This window comes from Xenopus laevis, chromosome 6L, assembly GCF_017654675.1.
Source record: "Xenopus laevis strain J_2021 chromosome 6L, Xenopus_laevis_v10.1, whole genome shotgun sequence".
In the NCBI taxonomy this organism is placed as follows: Eukaryota; Metazoa; Chordata; class Amphibia; order Anura; family Pipidae; genus Xenopus; species Xenopus laevis.
Window position 1 is genome coordinate 59522738 of NC_054381.1, and position 25826 is coordinate 59548563.

Genomic DNA, 25826 nt, shown 5'->3' on the forward strand with positions numbered 1-25826 from the left:
AGTTATTATTGTGCTCTAAACTTTACAACATCGCCAACTCATAGCAGTCTGTAAAACTTCCTCCATGAATTTGTTTTAAGAAGGAAGAAATGAAATATCAATGAAGACAGTTGAAAGACCAGGTAGGTTGAATAAACATGCAAACGTTTAACTCTATAGTGTCCTCTTCTGTTAACTAAACAGATGAGGTATTGATAGGGTATAAGAAAAAAGGAAGAAATAAAGAAAAAATAGAAAATAAAAGATAAAGAAAAAAAGAAAAAAAATCATAATAAATAGAAAAAGGAAAAAAAATGGGGAAAAAGAAAAAAGGCAAAAAGAGAGAAAAAGAAAAAATAAATAGGGTGATCCTGTTATTATTCAATCCACATTCTCATTCTTGTTTGTTAAAGAGCCATTTCTTGTTGTTAATGTGACCATCAAAATCCATTTTAAACAATATGTCCTTTAACACCACACTATGTGCAAATCAGTACAAGTGCCACACTAATCCAGTTTAGAGGATCCTTTTCCAATCATGATTCCATGATACTTACAGACCAATCCTGGTCTCCAGATTCTTATCAAACAAACTTGAACTACAACTTCCCACTCTTTATCTTTATGGCTCTTTTATGAAACAGAGTTGACTGCAAGGAAAAAAGCACCCAACGTGTATATATACCTCCCAACATTTGGAAAGAAGAAAGAGGGACATAAAGATTGGCAGTGTGGAGTGGGGTGACATTTTTTGACCATGACTATTTTATGGCCACCCCCCTAAATACCACATCCATTTTACAAAATTTGGCTAGTTATGGAAAGTTTGAATACATTTCTAAAGGTTTTATGGTCAAATGTTATGTGTTTTTACAGTTTTTCTAATTAAGGGGAATTGTCCTTTAAGCTGCAAGTCACAAAGTGTTAAGCTATATGAAAAATACCTCTAAAACGTCTAAAAATTCAATTTTTCGAACAATTCATACCAAAAAAATCAGAAAACCTCTTGGGGGTATTTAATAAAACTTGAATTTTACCTATTTTTTTAATTAAAACAAAGTCGACCTAACTCCCATCCACAAATTTTACTAATATACAAAAAAAAATCTCGACAAAAGATAATTCGAATCGTGTGACTTTTTTGAATTTAACATACAACTCTTTTGAGTTGTTGACTGGAATCCCCAACTTTTTCAGATTCGAAAACCAGAGCAGATCAGGATGTCAAGAAAAATCTTCAAATTGTAAAAGAGACATCTGCCATTGACTTCTACATGACTTTGACAGGTTTTAGCTAGAGTATTTACGGATTCGGATTTTTTTTAAAAGTTTTTATTTTACATTTTCAGCAAATAAACAAACAAATGGAGAAAAGAAAAACACAGGGAAAAACTAAAAGGTTACATACATTATCCCTTACAAAACATATTGAGGGATATGTGTTATTTAACCAGATTTATTCAGATTTATTCTCCCCACCAGAGAGAGTGGTAAGCTTGCCCAGGTATTTGTTTTCCTTCGCTAGTCTTGTACCACTGCATCTGAATTATCTGCCATAGTATCTATCCAGGTCCTTGTGGACCTTGATGCCTAGATATTTAAAAGCACTGACCCATTGCAATGGCAGGGAGGTCAATGGGTGTGTGAGGGCGATCTCATCTATAGGAAGCATGATGGACTTCTCCCAGTTGACCATGAGTAGTCCCCATATGTATTGACTACCTGGAGGAGTTTTTGTAGGGATACCTCCAGGGTCAGCTAGGTAGGCAAGCATGGCATAAAGGGAAACCCTCTCCTCTAGTCTTTCTATCTTGAGACCTACAATATCTGGATCTTTACGGTTCAGAATGGATAGTGGCTCTATTGCCATGGCAAAGAGCAGGGGGGACAGGGGGCACCCCCCTGTCTTGTTCCTCTATTTAGTACAAAAGTATTGGAAAAGGAGTTCACCCTCACCCTGGCTGTTGGAGCACTATATAGAGATTGTACCCATTCTATATACAGTACCTGTCACCCAGCCCAAAACGCCTTAGGACCTCCCACAGGTAAGGCCACTCTACGGTGTCGAAGTCCTTGGCCTTGTCTAGCGAGACCACTACCCTGCTCCCAGGGTTCTCATGTATGGCTTGGAGGTTGGTATAGAGGCGCCTGATATTAATGTCAGTGGCTCGCTCAGGCATAAAGCCTGTTTAGTCTGGATGGATTAGGTGTTCTATTACTCCTTTCAGCCTAATAGAGAGAATTTTTGCAAATATCTTGATGTCTGCGTTTAGCAGCAGTATAGGCCTCTGTCAGAGCCGTTTTCGCTTCATCAATGCCCTTCTCTACCTTGAGCCTCTCTCTTTTTATGAGGGAGATGTACTGTCCCGTAGTCCAGGCTTTGCTGGCATCCCATACTGTTGCCAGAGGGGCAGAGTCTTTATTTTTTTCCCAGAACTCCTTTAATTGGGGGCTGAAAGATTCCTGTATGTTTCTATTATGGACCCATTTGGGGGTTAGTTTCCATTCTTTGGTCCTCTTGGGGCTAGGGAGAATGTAAGTTAGCTTCAGAGGGGCATGGTCTGAACAGATTCTTGGCAGGAACTCTACTGATTGAATGCCCTGGAGGGTTTCCGGGTTGGCAAGAGCTAGGTCAATGCGGGAAAGGGCCGAGGTTGCTATCGTATAGCATGAATACTGCCTTTCCCCAGGGTGTTTGGCTCGCCAAGCATAATGTAGCCCCACTCCCGCTATCCAGTTGGCAAAGAATCATTGTATCCTGGGTCTGGGAACGCATTGTAGTCCCCTAACCATATAGTGGGATATTGGCCCATGTATGCAATTCTAGCTAGGATCTCGTTTAGGAGGGTCACACTGAATGGGAGTGGAATACACACGTTAATGATGATTGGGCAGCAGCCGTATATTTGGCATTTAAGTGCTACATATTGCCCTTTTCTGTCTGTAGCTAGTTCTTCTACACCCATTCCTATTGCCTTTCTGGCTAGGATCGCTACTCCTCTCGAATGGGTAGAGTATTCCGCATGGTACATATCCTATCCATGCCCACCTCAGTTCCCTGACCTTTTGTCCCACTAGATGTGTTTCTTGGAGCAGAATGAGGTCTGCCCCAGATTTTTTGAGGTAGTCCAAACCACAGACGTCTTAATGCGATCATTGAGGCCCCGGACGTTCCATGAAACTACTTGGAGGGTTTGTTGGTGTGTAGCCATTGGAGGTATTTAATCCAGTAAGTATCTGGGTAATGGGGGGCTTCTCCAATCTTTGCTTGCCCTTTGTTAGCATACCTTAGTGTAAATACTACCTTTCCTGTACTTATTTGTCGGATCCTTCTAACTGAAAAAAGAAAAACACCCAACACCCTCTTCCCTCCAGGCATCCCCACTCCAACCTGGGGAAACATTTCACCCATAACATTCAACGTTAAGCAAAAGGTAGTAGAGCAGCAGCCAACTGAGTCAGTAGAAGGAGCTTGAATAGTGTGAGTGGCACTGGGTCTAAGTTCCTTCATGGTGTGGTGATAGTCCAGCCTCGCTGCTTATATGATATGGTGGAAGTCCAGCTGCTATAGTAATATGAATAGGTGGTCTCTGCCGGCTGGATAAATAGTCACAGTTCTCTTGAATGCGGTGTGTTAGAGACCCACTGCAGGTTAACTTCTGGGCCCGTATTTTAAAGTTAACAGGGGAAGATTATAATTATTTATATGATCTCGAGTTCATTCTGGATTAAGTAGGTGGTTGTCTAGCCGAAGGTGCCCAATGCTCCAGCCACTGAATGACCTCTCTTGGGGATTCGAAGAAGACCGCTCTTTCACCATCTTTAATTCTCATCTTGGCAGGGTAAAGCATGGCGTACTTGATTCCTCTCTCTCACAGCTTGCGACGTGCCTCCACAAAGGTTTCTCTTTTCTTCTGGACTGCCAGCGAGAAGTCCGGATAAAGCAAGACCTTTGCGCTTTGGTGCATTATTTCCCTTTTGTCTCTAGCAGCTCTCAAGGCAATGCCCCAATCTCTATACTTTAGCAGCTTCAGGATAATTGGTGGTGGGGTGTTCCTTCCATACTTTGCTCTGGTTGGCTTGGGCCCAGGCCTTCAGCGCCATCTTGGCATGGATGAGGGTTTTGTGTAGCTGTCTATGCTTCTTTACCTGATTTTCCCTATTTGTGCTGAGGTCTGGTTGTTCCGACAGGTTCTATTATGGGTTTGAGCAATATTTGGCGATTAAGTTAGCGAGTTGTCTGGCAGGATAATTTTTCAAGCACGGAGCTGCAGCATCACACATCTACTCAGCTATGTATCCTGTCCCTGCCCCCCAGATTCAGATTTTAGCAAATCTGAGGTTTAATAAATCTCTAAAAATGTGAGGTTTTATTTTCTCTAAAAATTTGAGTTTTCCCCCTAAACAAACTCAACGAGAAAAAATGTAGGCTTCATAAATAGGTTGATTAAAAAAAGGTCCAGTAGGATCAGCGCAACTCCCATTGACTTCTATAGGATGTCAACAGCTTTTACCTGGTGAATTTTTGCATTAAAGTTTTTCACGGTTTTTACAATTTTTTAGAGTTTCGTTAATTGCTGTGTGTACGGCATGAGACAAGTAAATACCTTCTGATTCCAGAAGGCTTCACTTTGCATGTAAATTGCTAGTGAAGGGCCTTTTTGGCTCCTTTTAGCCCTTCTTACCCTAACCAGGTTCGGTTTCCCATTAAAAATAACAAAACATTTAAATGTTAGTAAATTGGCCCCTTAGTAGTCATTCAGAGAGCATATTGCCTTGGATCTGGCTGAGAGTTGCAAAACACAAAACAGCAGATTGTCTTTGTTTTTTGTACTATGCACTATGCAATTTGTAAATGATGATTTACATTTTCTAACAGTGACTGTATGTGTTTTCTGCAAGTACATAAGTTTTTTTCCACACTCAAAAACATACAGAAAGGTTAAATGGCTGCTGATGAAAATGACCCTGGTGTGTGTTAGAGTTAGATTATAAGATTCACTGGGAAAGACACTGATCTAAATGATGGAGATATAAAGCACTGCATAAAAACCTAGCTGTAATATGAAAAAAGCTAATGTAAAGTAAATTAAAATGCACCAAAAACTACAATAAGATCAACATGTAAATTGTTCATGGTTCCCCTTTTTCTATATAATTTAATCAAACCGAATTACCTATTCATAATTTGGAAAAATGCAATATGACCTATTTTATTTTATTATTTTTTGTCCAGACATCAAATATTGGAACTAATTTGGTTGAGAAGTTCAAAAGAAACAGATTGAGATCACAAATATGTACAAAGAAAGAAAATGTATTTGGTTATGCTAACTGAACACATTACAACCAAATGTATTGAAAGCATTTATCTGCTACTGTGTAAGATAAAAGTAAATTTTCATGAGAATAGTTTTGGCATAATGAATAACGCACATTAAGGTTCCTGAACCCCTCTCTGTAATATGATGATACTCATCAAATAGATTCTCTTAATACACTCTTATAACCCAGTAGCGTTATAAATACACTTTGAGGAACAAATAGCTTACTAAATGTATTATTTACTTGCTTTAAAATGCACTTTGTAAGGAAATATATACAGGGATATATATATTTATAGTCTGACACTAGATGATGACATTGTTACATTATTATGGCTAAAACAGGCTAAAAACAACTACTATGATAGGGCATGGGTTATATTAGACATTCAGCAGGATGGACCTTTGTTAAGTGGAAGGCACGCATGAGGATGTTGCTGGACTACACCAAAAGTAAATAAAATAGAATAGACAATGCCAAGACAGATAACTAAGGCTTTGTTCAATTTAAAGCGCCACAAGGATTGAATACTCAAAAGCTTTGACATTGTTTGAATAAATACAAACAATAAATACCAGGTACCAGGTAAATACCAGGTACAGTCACCAATGTTCGTTAGAGACAGAAAAATGTGGCACCACTGTAGGAATGGCTTAGGAGTTGGAAGGTTCACATTCTAGGTTGTCAATACCTCAGGTGGTCCGGATCCCCTATAGTAGACATGCTCTGGCCGGCGGGTACGCATCTCTGTGCACATGCGCGCAGGTGAAATGTTGATAGGCGCGTCATTGCTTGCACGATGATGTCAAGATATGCGTTGTTCCACATTTTGAAGCTGGCATCGTCGTCTTTGTTGAGGGCTATGTTATATTTTGTCCTTACTTCCTATTTCCTGTCCTTTTGGCGCCAAATCTCGCTATTTTAACCTGTTCATTCATTCATTCATTGCCCAAGCTGGCTTCTGGTTATCTCAGATCCTGCTCAAGCACTGTTGTGTGAATTGTTCCTGGTTTTTGACCTTGGCCTGCCTTTTGACCGCCTGTCCAGACTCCTCTTCACTAAACCCTTGCCTGTACCTCAATTTTGGTATTTCCGCACTTCAAAGTTGGTAGGTTCTTAGCTAGAACCACAGCAGAAAGTTCCATAGCCCCAAAAGGGCATCAGTGAAAACTTGGACTAGCTGGGCTCTCCTGCTGTACGGAAAAGTCAGATCTACACCAGCAACCTAAACATAGGTTCCGGCTTAAACAAGTTTGTTACAACATGGCACAGGGATTGAATATAGCCTGATTCACTTGTCAGTAATGTGGTTCCTTCACTTAGGCAAGCAGAGCCTAGGGAAGAGCTGCTACACCCTTCTATCCTCCTTGGTAGAGAACAAGGCTGCGCCTACTAGCTAAAGCTGATTGACTCACTCTCCTATAGAGTGCTATAACAGTTCCTATCCTGTACACTAGTTAGACCTCTTTCATGGGTTCTATATTTCCCACCTTCTCTATAAAGGTGTGGCAGGAAATGGTCATTAAATTATTGGCCAATGGAAAATATATGTAAATAAGTATAACTAGATACAATGGGCATTTTCCCCAACAAAGAACTGTACAAAATTAAAGACAATGGGTAACTTAACCCTATGGGTCCCTATAACAGTATACAAGTGTAATGTTGGGGGCCTATTTACTAAAACTCAAATTAATCAAAAATTTTTCTTAAAACAAAGTTGACCAAACTCATTTCCACGAATTCAACTCATTTACCAATAATTTTATTTCTGTGTTATTATTAAAATAACATGATTTGCTTATGAAATGAATGTGCTTTGTAATATTTTTTTGTAATATATATACAAATTCCTTAGGTTTAAGCACTCCCATGTGAGTATCCATCAGACCCAGGTGCTATTCCTCGCCAGTTGTATAGAATTGTTTGAATATAGGAATGCACACTGGGATTTAAATAAAATCTTCTTTATTTATTCCAACATTTAAAAGAAACAGGTCAACGTTTCGGTCCCCTGCTTGGACCTTTATCAAGACCTAGATCTACATTTAAAATCTCTATAAATTGATATGTTTTTATCTATTTATCGCTCATAAAATCTAATTGTATATCCAGGGGGGCAGAATTATCAAAATAGTACAAGTGTCATGCCTGGACTCCCAAAACCCAGAATAAGAGCCAAGACCCTGGTCATGGCTCACTCTTCTGCGTCTAACAGCCGCCTTTTGCTTCGGGAGGAGCCCTCCGTTACTCAAATGCCGGCAGGTCTTATAGTGAGAGAGCCAAGGCTCAAATTCTGGGCAGGCAAGGGAACCAAAGTGTACCACAGATGGATGGGGAACAAGCAGTATGAAGTTAGGGGATAGGCTAGGGTCAAGATCGTAAGGGCAGAGCAGTGCCAAATAAGAATCCAAATCATAGTCAGGGACAGGCAAGGAGGTTAGGAAAGGCAGCACATATCAATATCAGAAACAGGCGAGGGGTCACACACAAGAATCAGAATAGTATCACACCCAGAAACTAACAGCAAACAGAACCTACGTTGGGTGCAGACCTCTTAAATTTTTCAAATTTCGCACCTTGTGCAATGACGTCATTACACTGGGATGTCATTGCGCAGAGCACATAAAAGTGCGAGCACGACGGATGCACACACAAGAAGATTGCAGGCGTCCCTACGACACAGAGTCCCTGCTGCACAAATGGACCACCATTATCCTAACAACAAGTTAGTAATTCACAAGTGTCATTTCCAGTTTATCTGGTGAAGATTATGCTAGCAATTATGATAAACTAGTTATTTGCCCCTTGCTTACCAAAAGCTATGTGTATGTAGGGACAGGTAAAATCTGCAAAGGTTAGATTTTTGCTGCATGAATGTCATTATACATGTCCAAATATTCCTACAAATAAAATCAGAAACTTGAAAAAAATGGGCTTCAGCACGCCTTAAATTTGTCACATATCCAGTTTTCAACAATGTAACTAATCTCTGTGTAGATTTATAATTGTTGTTTTCTGTGTTTGAACTGCATGAGATCAAAATTGTACTTTTTCCAGACTGAATAGGCATATAATTAACTACATTTCATGCATATGTTTACTAAGATTTTAATCCATAGATAATCTTCTTACATAATGTTCAGTGGTACTCATTTCATTTGAAATGGCATTTGTGATATTAAAAGATTGCATGATATTCAGCATTCAGCTTAGCATATGAAACACCATTCTAAATGAGTAACTGCTATGTGTAACTGTACATCTGTATCGTGAAAAAGATTATAATCTTGTTCCTCTGCCCCTCCTGTATTATTTTGTCTAATATAACATGTTGAAATGTGCACTGTAGCCTTGAATTTTCAGGCTCTGTTGTGGAAGAGTTATGCCCAGGCCTGAATTATTGTGCTCCTTTCTGATTTCTAGCAACACAATAAAACGCACACGAAAGTGGAAGCCATATCTTTTATGATTAATGAGTATTGTTCTCATAGGGAAGTGAATAGTTATGCTATTGTTCCAGTTCATGAACACACCACAGCACTATTCTCTCCCCATATACCCAATGGGAAGCTACCTTGTGCAGCAATAGATCTTTTGTTATACTGATAATTAGAATCTTTTCCCATTGCATCAATGAATGTGACACTACTCACTGTCAACTTGAAACAAGTGGTAGTTTTGCTTCAATAGTTTTTCTTAGAGTATTTTATTCTATTTTAAGCAATGTGTGTACTACTATATTAAACAGTGCTTGAACAAGTAATTAATATAGGTCTCTAACAAGTCTGTCATGTCAACAACAACACAAACAACACAACACAAACCGCAAGAATTTTACAGGTGATCGTTTTGATTGTACAAAACAGTGTTATTTTCATTACTCAGTCCCCAGTGCCACCCCCAACAATACTCTCTCTCTCTCTCTCTCTCTCTCTCTCTCTCTCTCTCTCTCTCTCTCTCTCTCTCTCTCTCTCTCTCTCTCTCTCTCTATATATACTCTATACTATAACTCTAATCCGTTCACCCATTGAAAGTGGGTGAGTTTTTCTGTGGTGAGCTCTAATCTCACATTTTGATAAATCTACCCATTAGTGTTAGAGGCATGTTTCATTTTATAATTCATCTCAGTATTGTTATTATTATTTCTAGTAGGGGATTTAAAGATTCATTATTACAACGCTGTAGATCTTTAAATGATAAGGAATCTCCATAAAACAATTATGGTATTGGCACATGCAAGATATATGGTTCTTACTAAATTAGTATTGCTTTTGCAGATATAATAAAAACTTTTCTGGTATATTACCCTATTCAGAAAAATGTGTAATTTTTTTGGTGAAATATTCATGGATAAATATACAATGTTAACTCTTAATTACTGTTTGCCTTTACATAAATTCCCATTTTGCCTCTCAACTAATACAAAAATCTCATTGCCTCACCTCTGTGGATGTATCCCTCAAGCTAGGCCAGATTCTGACAGCATCTAAATGTTTATGTTTACTATTTAAAAAGGAGAAATCTCTTTGCACAACCACCAAACTCAGAGATGTTGCACCAGGGTCAGAAGTGATCCTAAGAGAACTCATTTGTTTTGATTAATTATGCCTGAGAATCAACGATTGAAGTGTAGTGTTCAACTGGAAAGTTTATATTATTTAACAATGTTTTCAATAACAAATCAGGAAATTCATATAATATGTTATGGGCCATAACTTTTTTAAACTTTCTCTACCTTGCATTTAAGTGTACAGTAATTTGATCTTAAATTATAAAGGGCAAAACAGCCTTCTTTGCATAATCAAAGCATCTGTTTTTTTTGGTGTGAGCAGGCTTTTTTGGATACTGTTTGTTGTAAGCCACCATATGGCCAAACTCTGACAGCAGGCTTTTGTAATACACAGGAGAAGTTGGATTTTACCATCTATGCATCTCTCCATGTGAACACCAATGAAACTGCTGATTGCAGTCAGACAGACGTTTCCATTTATAGCAAATGTTATGAAGCATAAATCCTTACCTGACAGTCAACCCGTTACTGTAAAAGCTGATTGAAAACCGTGTAGATTTATGGTTTTTAATAAATCTCATAATTTCCTTTTCAACTTCTGAAAGATATTTCAGTATTGCAAATGTGTCTTTATGTTCTTGTTTAATTCGCAGTCAAATGTTTTGATTGATACTTAGAGTGTAAAGACTGAGTGACATGACTAATTTCAAGGTTTTGGAGTTGTTTCAAGATGACATCAAGATGGAGACAACTGGTACATTTTCTATTTTGATCCTTAGAACATTCTCAGAACTAAGCAACAAGATGCAAAGCTGTCCTGTTCATGTTTCACTAATGATTCATTCATCATTCGAATAAATTAAATTGTATACTGTAAAAATGTGTTCACCTGCCTCTTGTGTACATTCCTAATAGTGTCCTCCAGGCTGGTCCAGTCCATTTGCTTACTGAATATTCAAGAGATAAAGCACCTATATGTGCTCTTATATACAACCCAATGTCTCTTATAATCATTTGGGAACTCTCTTACAAATATAACGATAATAAGGTCTACCGGCATGGACTAAATATTCAGCAAGAACAGACTTAGCTTTTGGTTTTCTGGTGTGTTTAGTCCTTTTTTTACTGTATATACTGTAAAACAGTTTGTCTCTCATTGAAGTCTATGTGTGTTAAGCTGCTGTAAATCAAGTAGCATAGTGGGGCCAAGACTAAAGTGCAATTGCAATATAATTGGAATTTTTCCAAAGAGTGACCTCTAGTTATACATACTGCATTGGAATATTTGAGTATATAATTGTGCTTGGGTACCGTTTCCTTTGTAAGGACAAATGCAAATGTAGTGGTGTCTAGTATTTTCCCTGATATATTTTGGTCTATTCTGGAAACAAATGTTACAATACTGAAATCACCTCATCCTAATTGCTATCAGGGGTGATCCTGGCCCTTCCGCCGCCTGAGGCAGCAGCAGTTGCTGCCACCCCCCTCCCCTGTGCGCTTACCTTTTTGCGCCTGAGGGGGTCCATGGGGGTCCACGAGGGTGGCAGAGAGGAACAGTATGCTTGCCTAACTGCGCTCTCCGTGCTAGATGAGCCGAATTTCCGGTTTGAAAACCGCAAATTTGGCTCTTAAATAACCAGGAGCACCATTTTTGCCGCCCCTGGTACATAGCTGGGGCGCTGCCACCTGAATCGACAGCCTCAACTCGCCTCATTGGCGAAGTGCCCCTGATTGCTATGGTAAATGTTACAATTTTCACAGGATTATTGGCAGCAGGATTGATGGTAGTGCAAGGGTTTGCAGTCACTTTTTTGGAGAACAAAAATGCAGCTGACTGTGTTTCCACAGTAAGACTAGGGGGGTTACAACAAACAAGCGTAGTCCCTTTTTTATGATTGGGTTTAACCCTTAAAGTGTCAAAGATCTGCAGCACTTCTGGGTTGGGGAGTGGAAAAGTGGCTTTTCAAGCCCCTTACTCCGTCCCCACTCATTTCCCAGCCCCTAGGCAACAAGTTGAAGTGGGGAAAGAGTGGCCACTGGGATGAGATTGCCCAGGGGCCCGAAGACAGCAATAGGCACATGGAATCTACGTGTCATGTTGCTGCCCACACTTCCTGGACTTGCACACGCACACACAACATGCAATTTGCCAAGTGTAGACACATACAGTATAGGCACACACACAAGTTTGTGCCGTTTTATCTGAAAAAAACGTTTTATTGCCATTGCGAATAGCGTATTCGCTGACAATACAATACCTTTTGTTATTTCTGTGATTGTATTTTACTGCATATGCACTATTTTTATTTGGGTGCCTCTGTACGCCACATAGTTTGGTAAATCTATGCATATTGGGCATCAAAGTGTTCAGTAGATCCATGGTGTTTCTATTTGGGATGCTTTATGCTGACACATTATGAAATGTGGGACATATAATGGGGTAAAATGCAAGCAAACCCCTCATCTTCTAATAAACTGTTGTTAAAGTGCCAATAAGCAGCTTTTGGATATCCTATCGAGACGGGATTGAGAAACATCAACATCTCTCACCCTGACATAGATGAAGGAATCTGTCTCTAGGTGCTGACATCAACCACGAAGAAATGGGCAATGAGTTTTTGCAAAGCTAACTCTGAAGAGTCCCTTTTCTTGAGTACATTACGGTCTGGAGCATTTAGAGTGTAATGGAAATCACCCTCCATAGCATCACAGCTTCATCTCGCTTGTCGATTGTCTCTATATAGGCTGACAAGAATAGCTCTCTCTCTCTTTTTTCAGAGTCTGACTGGCTACCCTCCTCCATATTCACTACCCCAGCCTCCCATCCTCCCTTGCAGTCTCATCTGCAGGATCCTGTATGTGGGTTATCCCAATAATCTCCCCTTCCAGGAGCAAAATACACTGAGGAACTAAAAACTGAGGCTTGTTATAGTTTCCAAAGCTCAGCACCTCAGGAACACTGACTTCCCACCCTGCAGGGGTCTCATTAGGTGTCCCTTTATACTGCAGGGGAAAATCCTCCAAATGTGTTGGAGGCAAATGCTGTACCCCAGATTCTGTGGGGAGAATCATATTCCCCTGTTTAAGGCTTGCCAGACCATTATTTCCTGCTGGGTCTGGAGGTGAGAGTGCACTGTCTGGTACCAGTTGATTGAGCCCAGCACTTGGGCTAGACAATGTTGAATGTAGTAGATGTTTTGCTGGTCTTTTTGCCCTTGGATGGGGGTGCTCTGTCATTGACTATTGATGCCCATTACTCAGGTACCAGCCAGTTGGATATAAAAACATTTCATGCAATCTGAAGAGGAAGGGCTACTCTCTGCTCCCACCCCAACAGGTTTTAGAATCTTGGGCACCCCACACCCTCAGGGGTGCTCATAACAGGGTACACATAACAGGGTACACACTGGGTACACACTGGGGATGTATTAATATACTTTCACCATTCTGTTTGCTGCAGGTGAAAGACAGGCAATAAATGGTCTTGCAGAAAGGGAGGCACATTCGATAAGACTACCCTTATGCCCTTCTGGGAAGACCCAGTGCCCAGGAAAACAGCTGAGTATAGCCCTGAAAACACCGGCTACAATCTGGGACCAAAATGAGCAATCTAGCTCCTAGCAGTCCCAAGTTACAGATGCAGCCTACAACAGCTTTGAATCTGGGGACTCGAGTAAAAGGGAGTCCGAGCAGTGGGCCGTCCGGAAGACACAGAAGGGACAGTAAGTGTCTGGGTCAACCACACAGACGGGTGAGTGCCCTGGAGACCCCAGGAGTGCCCCCACAATTTGGGGCATTAAACTGTTCAGTGGACCCATGGCATTTATATTTAGGATTTTCTTGGTATCTAATGCTATGTGGGAGATACACACTTGCATACTGAAAGTTTTGAGGTGATTTTATACATTTTTATAGAAACCACTAAGTTCAGAAAAGCTTTAAATGTTTGGTAATTAGCAGTAGGAAGACATGATTACCCATTTTGGATTCAACAGAATCTGTACTTTTCAAAAAATATATGGTTTTCTGGGGGTAAACCTGTTCCAGAATTTATTGGCTTTGGAATCCAAAGTACCCATATTCTATTGCAGTTCCTTGAAAATCGGTAATTTACTGCTGGGAGTTTTTCACCTATAGATGTCAGAAATCTTCAATCTACATATCTGGTATTGGCATGTTTGAAACACTTGAGGCTTTCCAAATCAGTACAGTATAGTTTTCCAAGGTAAATTAAAAATCCCCCAGGAAATGCCCCTAAAATGAGAGAGCACAAAATGTTAAAACAATGTCTGGCACTGAGTGCAAATGAAATGTGACATTCTGATGGCACTTAAAGGATTAATTAATGTTTAAATTATTGTTAAGTAGACTTAAGGTATAGAGGTCCAAATTACGGAATGATCCCTTATCTTGTATACCCTAGGTCCCAAGCATTCTGGATAACAGATCCTATACCTGTACTTGACACTACTCTGACATTACCCTGTAAACCTGGAGTTTTGTTTATCATTGGTTGAGCTTTCAAAGTAGCAAATTCCTTTTAATATTTAACATGCCTTATGGAAACAGTAGTATTTCAGCAGTGACATATAGTTTATTGGATTAACAGAAAATATGCAATATGCATCATAACCAAATTATACAGGTGCAGAAATTTGGGCACCCCAACAGAGATATTACATCAATACTTAGTTAAGCCTCCATTTGCAAATGTAACAGCCTCTAGACGACTCCTTTGATGAGTGTCTGGATTCTGGATGGTGGTATTTTTGACCATTCGTCCATACAAAATCTCTCCAGTTCAGTTAAATTTGATGGCTGCTGAGCCTGGAGCCTGCTTCAAATCATCCCATAGATTTTCGTTGATATTCAAGTTGGGGGACTGTGACGGCCATTCCAAAATATTGTACTTCTCCCTCTGCATAAATGCCTTTGTAGATTTCCAAGTGTGTTTAGCGTCATTGTCTTGTTGGAATATCCAACCCCTGCGTAACTTCCACTTTGTCACTGATGCTTGAACATTATCCTGAAGTATTTGTTGATAATGGGTTGAATTCATCCGACCCTCCACATAACAAGGGCCCCAGTCCCTGAACCAGCCACACAGCCCCACAGCATGATGGAACCTCCACCAAATCAAAGCAGGTGGGTTTTTTTGGAATGTGGTGTTCTTTTCCGCAATGCAAAGCGTGTTTTGTTATTACCAAATAACTAAATTTTTGTCTCATTAGTCCAAAGCACTTTGTTTCCAAAATGACTGTGGCTTGTCTAAATTTTTGCATACAACAAGCGACTCTGTTTATGGCATGAGTGCAGAAAGGGCTTCTTTCTCATCACCCTGCCATACAGATGTTCTTTGTGCAAATTGCGCTGAATTGTAGAATGATGTACAGATACACCATCTGCAGCAAGATGAACTTGCAGGTCTTTGGAGGTGATCTTTGGGTTGTCTGTAACCAATCTCACAATCCTTCACATATGCCACTCAGTATTTTTCTTGGCCTGCCAGACCTGGGTTTTACAGCAACTGTGCATGTGGCCTTCCATTTCCTGATTACATTCCTTACAGTTAAAACTGACAGTTTAAACCTCTGAGATGGCTTTTTGTAGCCTTTCCCTAAACCATGATACTGAACAATCTTTGTTTTCAGATCTTTTGAGAGTTGCTTTGAGGATCCCATGCTATCAATCTTCACCTTAAATACCTTTTCTCATGATTGGACACACCTGCCTATGAAGTTCAAGGCTTAAGGAGCTAATCCAACCAATTTGGTGTTCATCAGTATCAATCAGTAACATCCACTCAAATTAGCAAAATTACAAGAGTACCCACATTTTTGCACAGGCAGTTTTTCACATTTGATTTAAATTCATACAACTGAATACTGCTTCACTAAAAATCTTTGTTCAGAAACACCCCAGTACTCAGATGTTCCAGGGAAATGAAAGATATACCACTGTTATTTTTTTTTTGTTGAAAGTGGAGCAAATTATTATGCATGAGAGGGGTTCCCAAACTTTTTCATATTACTGTATATGAGACTGAGATTTGTTTTGTATTAAACACTATAAAAATGTACAGTATTTTCTGGAGTCCTATGCTTGTTCATATAGATGAGGACACACTTTAGGATTGAACAAATTGAAAGTTTTAACTCAAATACCCCTACATTTACAAGAGGGCATACTAAAACCTTTGACGATAATGTCAAGATAAGCACAATTGTTCAAAAGAGCTATGGATTGTACTCAAACATGCCCATAAACATCTTTTCTTATACCATTGTTATTAATGCTTCATTGTAACTCGGATCAAAACAGCATGCTACATACCATCAGCAATTTTCTACTGTAACACAAGGACAGCGCGATCCACATATATTTGGTCGTAAGTCTGCTAAAAGAAGCAAATGACATCAGACAAATTAAGTAAATATCCTTTTTAAGTCCTCCCACAAATGTCAAATGTTCAATTTAACTAATATTTAAGGATGAAATATAATATTGTGAGGTACTTTACTCTGAAGTACAAAACTATTATGAATAATAATAACAATGTATTGATGCCTGAAACACAAATTTAAATTTGTATATTTGCATTTCCATTTTAGAAAGTATACATCAAGTACCATGTACTGTATCATGTGTATAGATAAATATATATGCAAATACATATCTGATTTTATACTAAAGATGCTATATGTTGTCAGAAAAGTAATTGATGATTACAGCAATGGGGAGATTTCAAAGTCATCTTCATATATATCAACACAATGAATCATGTTGTGCTCAGACACATATCCTTCACACTGACTTATAAACAATCCAGACAAGAATTACATTATATGTAACATATAAATATTGATTGACAGTGTTATCTTCACTTCAACAGAGGTGGTATTTTTTACTGGTGGCATGATTTGGGAAGTTGCATTTGGCATATTTCTAGGTTAGGGAATTCAAAACTGTTTTCCTCATTTAAATGTACATTATATATGCATTTTTACTCACAACATAAATAGGGGCCTATTTATCAAAGGTCGGATTTTAGTGTTTTCAAGAGTTTTTTGAAACAATGACTAAACTCACAAACTCTAAGATGCATAATTATTATGTTGTGTAAAACAAAATTTGCAGAATAAACGGTGTAAAATAAATGGCAAATGTATCAAGGTGTGTACAGGTATGGGATCCATTATCCGGAAAGCCCTTATCCAGAAAGCTCCGAATTACTGAAGGGCCATCTCCCATAGTCTCCATTGTATCCAAATAATCGACATTTTTAAAAATGATATCCTTTTTCTCTGTAATAATAAAACAGTACATTGTACTGATATAATTAATCCTTACTGGAAGCAAAACCAGCCTATTGGGTTTATATAATGTTTATATGATTTTCTATTATATTTCATGTATGAAGATCCAAATTACGGAAAGATCCGTTATCCGGAATGCCCCAGGTCCCAAGAATTCTGGATAACAGGTTACATACCTGTATAATTTTATGTTTTCAAATGCCAGATTTGCTAGATTTTACATTGCTTCTGGCAGAAGTAAAAATTTACTTAGACTTAAAAATTTTACGCAGCATAATAAATATTATGAGATTTAAAAATTCAAATACCCTGAATGATGTGCTAAAAATTCGAAAACCTCTAAAAATTTAAATTTTTCAGATGATTCCTAGGAAAAAAATCTGAAACCTCTAAAAGTCCCAATTGATTTACAGCAGTACAATAGGATAAGCATAGTTCCTATTGACTTACCTGGCAAAGTTTTGTATTAGATAGTTGCATGGTTTTAAAACTCTCGGGTTAAAGCTTTTTGAAAAATTGAGAAAACTACAAATTTTTATAGATTTGTGGGAAAAAATCGAAATTCAATTGTTAGTAAAGAGGCCCCTGTTTTACTAGAGGTTCTATGAGTCTCTCAGAAATAATCAAAACACACTAGCTACATATAAGCAAAGGTTTTTATTACATACATAAGATGAAAAAGAAGTACATTACCGAATGAGTAAAATGAGCAAAGCACTCCTCTCTGCAATCCAGACTGGTCGATCCCAATACAGTCCGCAGATGGAAGTCCATCAAACAGTCCCAGAAGTCCTATGGCTGAACGCATAAACTCCACAGGTGAAATCTCAACTGACCAAATGGAGACCCCCAGTTTATAAAGGCTCAAAAACAATGAGCTCAAATATTAAACCACCTGGTTAATAACAGATCCTGCTTTCCATGTGTTCATCAGGATCTGGCCAGACTCCCAACAAGCACATTCGAAGGAGAGATGTTATCTAGCTAACTAGTAGCCTCTGTCAACAATAAAGAAAAGTCTCATGAGGGCTTCAGAAATAAGATAATACATATGAGACTATCCAGAGAATTTCCAAAAGTCATAAACATGTTAAGAATAAAGAACAATTTTATTATATTTATTATAGTATTAGGTCATCCAGTTGATTAATTTCCCCTTCCACAAAAATGTCTTGTATACTATATTAGGTTCAAATTGGATTCAATGGTAAAACAGTTCTTTGTAAAAGTATTACAATGAAATAACAGTTCTAATGAAATAAAAGTTCTTTGTGTTATAGTTCTATCAAAGTCTTATATTTGTATCAAAGTATTGCCATGAGCCATCATTGATAAAATTCCTATTATTACAGCCCCTGTTGTTAATTTCAAGAACTGCTCTGACCCTTTCTTACAATACAGAAAAGGTTGAAAAGTGAAAGTAAAACTGTACAAGCAATACAAAAATCCAACTCTTAAATGAAAGATTAAGTCCCTAGGGTCAAACAAGAAAAGAAGTGCCCACCCCACTAAGGTTACAGTCATACTGAAGCAAATCATTTACAGTCATATAGTGGAGCATAGTAAAAGTGCTTTTATATGTGTGCTTTTATTCATGTTATTAAAGAATAACATGACCTTATTTGAGTTGACTTGCTTTTCCAAAGATTGCTTTCCTAACAAGAGTGAGGACAGCACCTGACGGTGAGATGCTACATTCTCCAGACATCTGATTACTAACATTTTCATGGGAAAGATATGGTGGAGCACAAAATCAGTGAAATTGTACCTTTAACTTTATATTGGCCTCAAACTACTTGAAGGTAAGGTGCTCTTTACTTGGGGGTGCAAAAATTTGTATATACTTACCTCACACCCCGGGCCAGTGCTCCTATCAGCAGAAAACTGCACTGGCCAGGGGTTCTTCCAGCGAGCATCACGGAGCGTTCGGCTTCCAGCTTCTTCTTTCTTTGAGTGGGTGCGCAGTAGAGCGAGAAGCTGAACTTTAATGAAGAAGTTGGCTATTTCGTTCTACTGAACATGTGTCTGCCCAAGGAAATTTGAAGAAAGAAGAAGAAGGAAGCCGATCGCTCAGTGGTGCTTGCTAGAAAAGCCCCCGGACCGGTACAGTTTTCTCCTGATAGGAGGAGTTGTGAGGTAAGTATATATATATGTGCTAAACTGATAAGCACAGTCTGCTTTTCTCTCCAAGGATATTATTTGGCCAGTAGTAATGTGCGGGCCATCCTTAAGCCCATGGGAACTGCGTGTTTGAGTAATTTTGTATGGTTAACCTTTCCCCCACCAATGCAGCAAGGGCCCACCTGCAAGAGTCCAGTGTAAAGCCTACTCTACCAGTAGTCAAAGGGAGTTTTTGTCCAGCGAATATTAGCATGCCATTATTTTATAAGTTCTCATGTCCCTTATTAGGTTTACTTGCCCTTCTCTAAGCTGTTTTAAGGGGAGGACTTAGCAGCAATTTAAAAAGAAACAACACAATATCTTCATCTCTGGCTAATGAACTTTATCAAAGATGGGCACATATCTGTCTTCTACAGGATCTACTTTCCTGCCACTTAGTTTATCTTTTAATCTCCAAATCTGCATGTCATTTTTTGAACGTTACAGATAAAAAAGACAGACTATGTTGTGAATATGTTGGTGCATAAGGAATGTTTTTAAAAAAATATTTATATCTTTGTTTTAAGACTGCATCCTACATGTCTGTTCAGCAGAAATATCCCATTCAAAAAAGAAAAGGCATCGAAACACATCTTCATCGAAACAGTTAAATACCATCTAAGGCGTAGATATGTGACTTTCCCTCTATTCTCTTAACAGATTTAAATTGCATGTGGGGCTTACATTCAACATGAATGATTCAGTCTGCTTTTTTTAGAGAATGCAAAAGCAACAGACACCACTAGGTGGCACATGTGTGATGTCTTAGTAGAAGAGTTTGAAAAATTCTGTATTTATTCTGCACAGAAAGGGAAACTCTTATTCTGCATTAGATTCAGACAGCGATTCCTAATTACTTACTCATATGAACAATATAAATTATCAAACATGATGAAATGTTTTAATTCAGTCATATTTACTTTTTGAGATTTGCTGAAGAAAGCATATTCGGCTACTGTATCTGCAATTGCTTAATGCAAAAATTGTGACTTTCCTGTCACCGTAGGGGTTAATAATTATTCAAGACACAAAATGTCATTGCTATAAAGTTTATTATTATTACAACTGTTTTATTATTATTATACTCTGTATTATATTGTAACATATTCCCATAAGGTTTACCTTCCTCAAAGTTAATGCTTTGTTTTTGAAGGGGAGCCAACACTATTTGCTCAGCCTTACTTCACTCAGTTGTTGCCGGACTACAAATCCCAGTATATTTTACTGTATTATCAAGGGTTAAAGCATGCTGAGAGCTGTATATTATCAACATCAGGGTTGCATTGTTAAAATTTAAAAAGATGAAACTTTCCCCTAACTCTTCAAGGTCAGTAGCACCGTTTACCCTCCAATAAAAATCCCACTTGATCACAGATTGATTCTGATGTTTAATTACAGAGTAATATAATGAAGCTGAAATTCTACAATGATTTATGTATTTGTAATGACAGCAGTTGTCTTACAAAGTTTTCATTGCTGAATTATCTTGCATCTGTTATTACATTTTTGGTCAGCAGCATTCTAATGGGAGGGTTTAGCCCCATATTAATGTATTTGCTAGATATGATTGCCAGCATAGCACATACCAATTTTGGATGTCTGCTTTGGGATCATAATACAATAGAATAGGTGTAATTAAATGGAATGTCAAGCCAAAAATTCTATTTTTTGTCTAATAAAAGAAGACATTATTCAAAGAAATTTTGCAAATGATATTCTTTAAACATTTTCTATGGTTTTTAAGTTATTTGCAAATGTGTTGTGTTTGTCCCTTTCTATTCTGTGCCCTAATGGCTCAGACTGCTGATTAACAGACATGTCTTTGCTGGGGAACTAAAACTTTTGCAACATTGTTTATAAAGTAACAACCATGAGTTAAGCAAATGCTGCTTTAAATAGCAATTGTATTTACAAATAACTTGAAAAACATTGAACATTTTAAATAAATGTATATTGGAAAGTTGCTTAAATTATGTTTTCTTTTATTAAGCAAATTTTTACACTTTTTCACTTGCCCTTTAAGTAAACTCATGGCCAGCTTGCCTGTGACACATTGTCAGTTTAGCAAAGTAAAATGTAGGGTGAAAAAAGTCAAATAATTGTGTGTTCAGTGCATAAAGGGGTGGTTCACCTTTAAGATAACGTTTAGCATTTTAAAGATTGGCTTGTTCTAAGCAACTTTCCAATTGGTTTTCATTTTTTAAATTAATGGCTTTCAAAAGGGAGTCACATATAAACCAATGCTCTGTAATGCTACACATGTATTGTAACTGCTACTTTTTATTACTCAACTTTCTTTCCAGGCCCTCGCCTATTTATATGCCAATCTGTTATTCAAATCACTGCATGGTTGCTAGGTTCATATGAACACAAAGAACCAGATTGCTGAAACTGCAAAGTGGAGATCTGCTGAATAGAAAGCTAAATAACACAAAAGCCACAAATAATAAAACACGAAAATCAATAGAAAACTGATCTACATCATACTAAATATTCATTTAATTCTCAAGCCACACATGTTTTTAAAAAAAAATTCGTTGCTCATACTAAAAGCACGAGGCTTAGTGATCCTTGCTATTTAAATCTAGGGGCCCATTTACTTAGCTCGAGTGAAGAAATAGAATAAAAAAAAAATTCGAATTTCAATATTTTTTTTGGCTACTTCGACCATCGAATTGGCTACTTCGACCTTCGACTACGACTTTTAATCAAACGATTCGAACTAAAAAACGTTCGACTTTTCGACCATTCGATAGTCGAAGTACTGTCTCCTTAAAAAAAACTTCGACCCCCTACTTCGCCACCTAAAACCTACCGAAGTGGTCGAAGAAAAATTGTTCGATCGATGGATTAAAATCCTTCAAATCGAACGATTCGAAGGATTTTTCGTTCGATTTAACTATTTGCGGTAAATCCTTCGACTTTGATATTTGAAGTCGAAGGATTTACATTCGGCAGTCGAATATCGAAAGTTAATTAACCCTCGATATTCGACCCTATATAAATCTGCCCCCTAGTGAATATCATGTCAGAAGTAATTGCTACTAATTTTCCATAATACTCTGTTCCTGAGTATTTACAAGGTTATGGAAGATATCTCATAGTACAAGTTGATCCAGGGACTAGTCAGATTGCCATCTTGGAGTCAGGAAGGAATATTTTCCTACTCTGAGGCAAATTGGAGAGGCAGTTAGGTTATATATAGACTTAACAGGTTGAACTTGATGAACATGTGTCTTTTTTTTTAACCTAACTTACTATGTTACTATGTATTTATGATAAGAGGGATAATTTCAGGAAATCACAAATGTTGAATTTGTATTTGGGTATAAAAATCACATCTGGTTCTATATGCTCCCCTTTTACACAGTGCATTATGGTCGCTTCCTGTCAAACATAACATGGTTTGACCATTATATTTTAACGCAATGTAAATTTTAGCAAGACTCTTCTATATGTTATGGTGCATCCCAAATCTTAGACACTACGTCTATGCCCATTATTTCACCAAAATAAATATCATGTTTATGTGTTCAGCACAATAATGCAGGTATTTTATTCAAGTGCTCATTATCACTTAACCTAATACAGGTATGGGATCTGTTATCCAGAAACCAGTTATCCAGAATGCTCCAAATTATGGGAAGGCCATCTCCCATAAACTCAATTTTATCCAAAAATGACCTTTTTCTCAGTTGAATGATTTCAACTAAGATATACTTGATTGATACTGGAGGAAAAACAATTCTATTGAGTAATAAATTAAACATAATAAATTATGTTTTAGTGGAAGTAGGGGGTCATTTACTCAAATTTGGAATTTTTCCAAGGATCTCTAAAAATGTATGGCTTTTTCATTTATTTAAAAAGCTCTAAAAAAATTTACATTTATTTTGTGTAAAAACCGCAAAAAAACGCTAATACAAAACTTTGCTGGGTAAAAGTTGTCGAGTTCCTATACAAGTCATTGGGAGCTGTTCTGATTTTTTTGGACCGCTCTAAATCAATTTGGACTTTTAGAGGTTTTCATATTTTTTTCCACTACAATTTTTAGAGGTTTTCAAGGTATTTGTATTTTTTAGTGCAGAGTTCAGCGAAATTTTCCATTCGTACTTTTTTTATTTGGATTTTGTAATCAAGGGGGGGGGTATTTTATTAAAACAAAGTCGACCTAACCCCCATCCACGAAATTTAACTAATTTATCAAAAAAATCGTATGATTTTTTTGAGTTGTCACCCGACTGGATTATCATCTGAAAATAAAGTCGACAAAACTCCCTTCTACGAATTGAACTCCTTTATCAATCATTTTTCTCGAAAAAGTCAGAGCTGAAAAATGCTGTGAAAAAATCGAGTTTCAATTCACATTGTGTGATTGACACTAAGGGGCACATTTACTATTGGTCGAATATCGAGGGTCGATGGATTTAGCGCAATTCTTTCGATCGAACGTTCAAAGGAATAATCGTTCAATCGAAAAATTAAATCCTTCGAATCAAACGATTCGAAGAATTTTAATCCATCGATGGAACGATTTTCCTTCGATCCCAAATTGGCTAGAAAGCCTATGGGCTTTCGAATTGTCGATGTGAAAACTCTACTTTATCGGATTATCCAGTGCAGATCACAATGTCAATAAACAACTTCAGGGACATCTGCCATTGATTTTACATGATTTTTAGCAGCTTTGTGGTGTAATAGATTCGAGTTTTAACCAGGAAAAAAACGAGGTTTAATAAATGGGCCACATAATCCCTAAAAGTTTTTTCCTCTAAAAATGGGACCACAAAAAAACTAGAGGTTTAATAAATAGGCCCCTTAGAGTTTGTGAGTTTAGTCATTGTTTCAAAACCCACTAAAGCCACAAAAAAATTAGCCTCTTAGACCCCAAGAATATGGTGATCCAAATTATGGGAAAAAACCTTATCCAGAAAATTCCAGGTCCTGAGCATTCTGGATAACAGGTCCCATACATGTTTATTTGTATGTTATACAATTGGATCCCCGATGTGCCAAGTGTCCCAAGTGTGAAAGTGATTAACTTTTTATTTGTTTTTTTTTTTGCTATGTTACGAGCATTCATGAACATAGACTTTTACTATGTTCACTTTGGAACAAATAAAAAACTAAGCATTTTTTCAGTGGCAGATCTATGCATTGACTTGACCTCCAGCATTTTGTCCCAGTAGACTGACCACCCATTATAAGTAAGTGTTAATGATCTGGGGTCAGAAAACACCCTCACCTTCATGGATGAAACTAGGCACATGATATGGTAAAGAGAGTAGGATATATTCCACCCCTGCACTGATGACAGTAAAGTGTTATTTTATGGCCCCAGGGAGAGAGTTGTCCTCCCCGATTCATTCAATTTATTATGAGTTACCACAGTGTTTCTTTGGGAATTAAGTAGTAGTAAAAAATTTAGTTCATAAATGACATCTCATTCTGTGTCATGCCATGCCATATTCACAGTATGGGGCATATTTATTAATAATTGAAGACAAACATCACCATTGATGCTACCCACAGAAATCAATTAGACCTTTGTTATTGTTTTCAAACTTATATGTGACTGTTCAAATCTAATGGATGATTTGTTGTTATTCGCAGCATCACTGATGATGTTTGTCTCCAGTGTTAATATATATGCCCATATATGTTTAATTAAGGGTCTCATGGGTGAAGCACACAATTCATGAAAGGTAGCATTTTTTGTAATCATCCTGAAATCTAAAATACTTATGGAAAAATAAAATGACTTTATAAACATGGGTTTCTATTGCTTTTGTTCAGCAAAGCATTCTCCTATATTTCCAATATCAATAGGATACTTTGCAGTTATTATTTATTCCTTGTTTTTCACAGGCTAAGGCAGCGGTAACAAAGTGTAAAAGTTCTTCAATCTGTTATTTTATAATGACAGATTATAAAGAGTAGAGACCTTTATCAGACAATTTGATAACAAGCCTGAATTGGCTCTGTTGACAAATATAAGAACTAAAGAGCATTTCAGAGGTGATATTTTTCTCAGTTATTGATAATTGTGACTGTGAATAGAATCACATGCTGCAAAGTACATAACGCAAGAAAAGTAAAACCCATTATTATTATCATCATTATGACAACCCCAATAAACAAAGGCAGAAAAGTTGGACTGCTGGGGAGGTCTGACATAAAGGCAATTAATTATTTTAAAAAGAGGAACCCAAAGTAAGTCTTTTTTTATGAAGTATGTGTTTTCCCCATAGTTAAAGGGTCAAGTGATTTTAAATATAGCTCATAACGTATAATTCAGTAATGTCTGTAATAAAGTTGTGCCTCTGACAAAGCTAATATGCACTCAATGAGACTAAAAATTTGCACCCGCTCAAAATTTTCTTTCTCTTGAAGGTCAAGGAAACCCATTTTACTAAGAACATCATTTGCATTGTTATATTCCCCTCTCCCAGATCGCTTATTTGTTTTATTTAAATACCCTCTGTAATGTTACTGTGTTCTCATTTCTTCCATTAGCAGATCACGTCCACCAT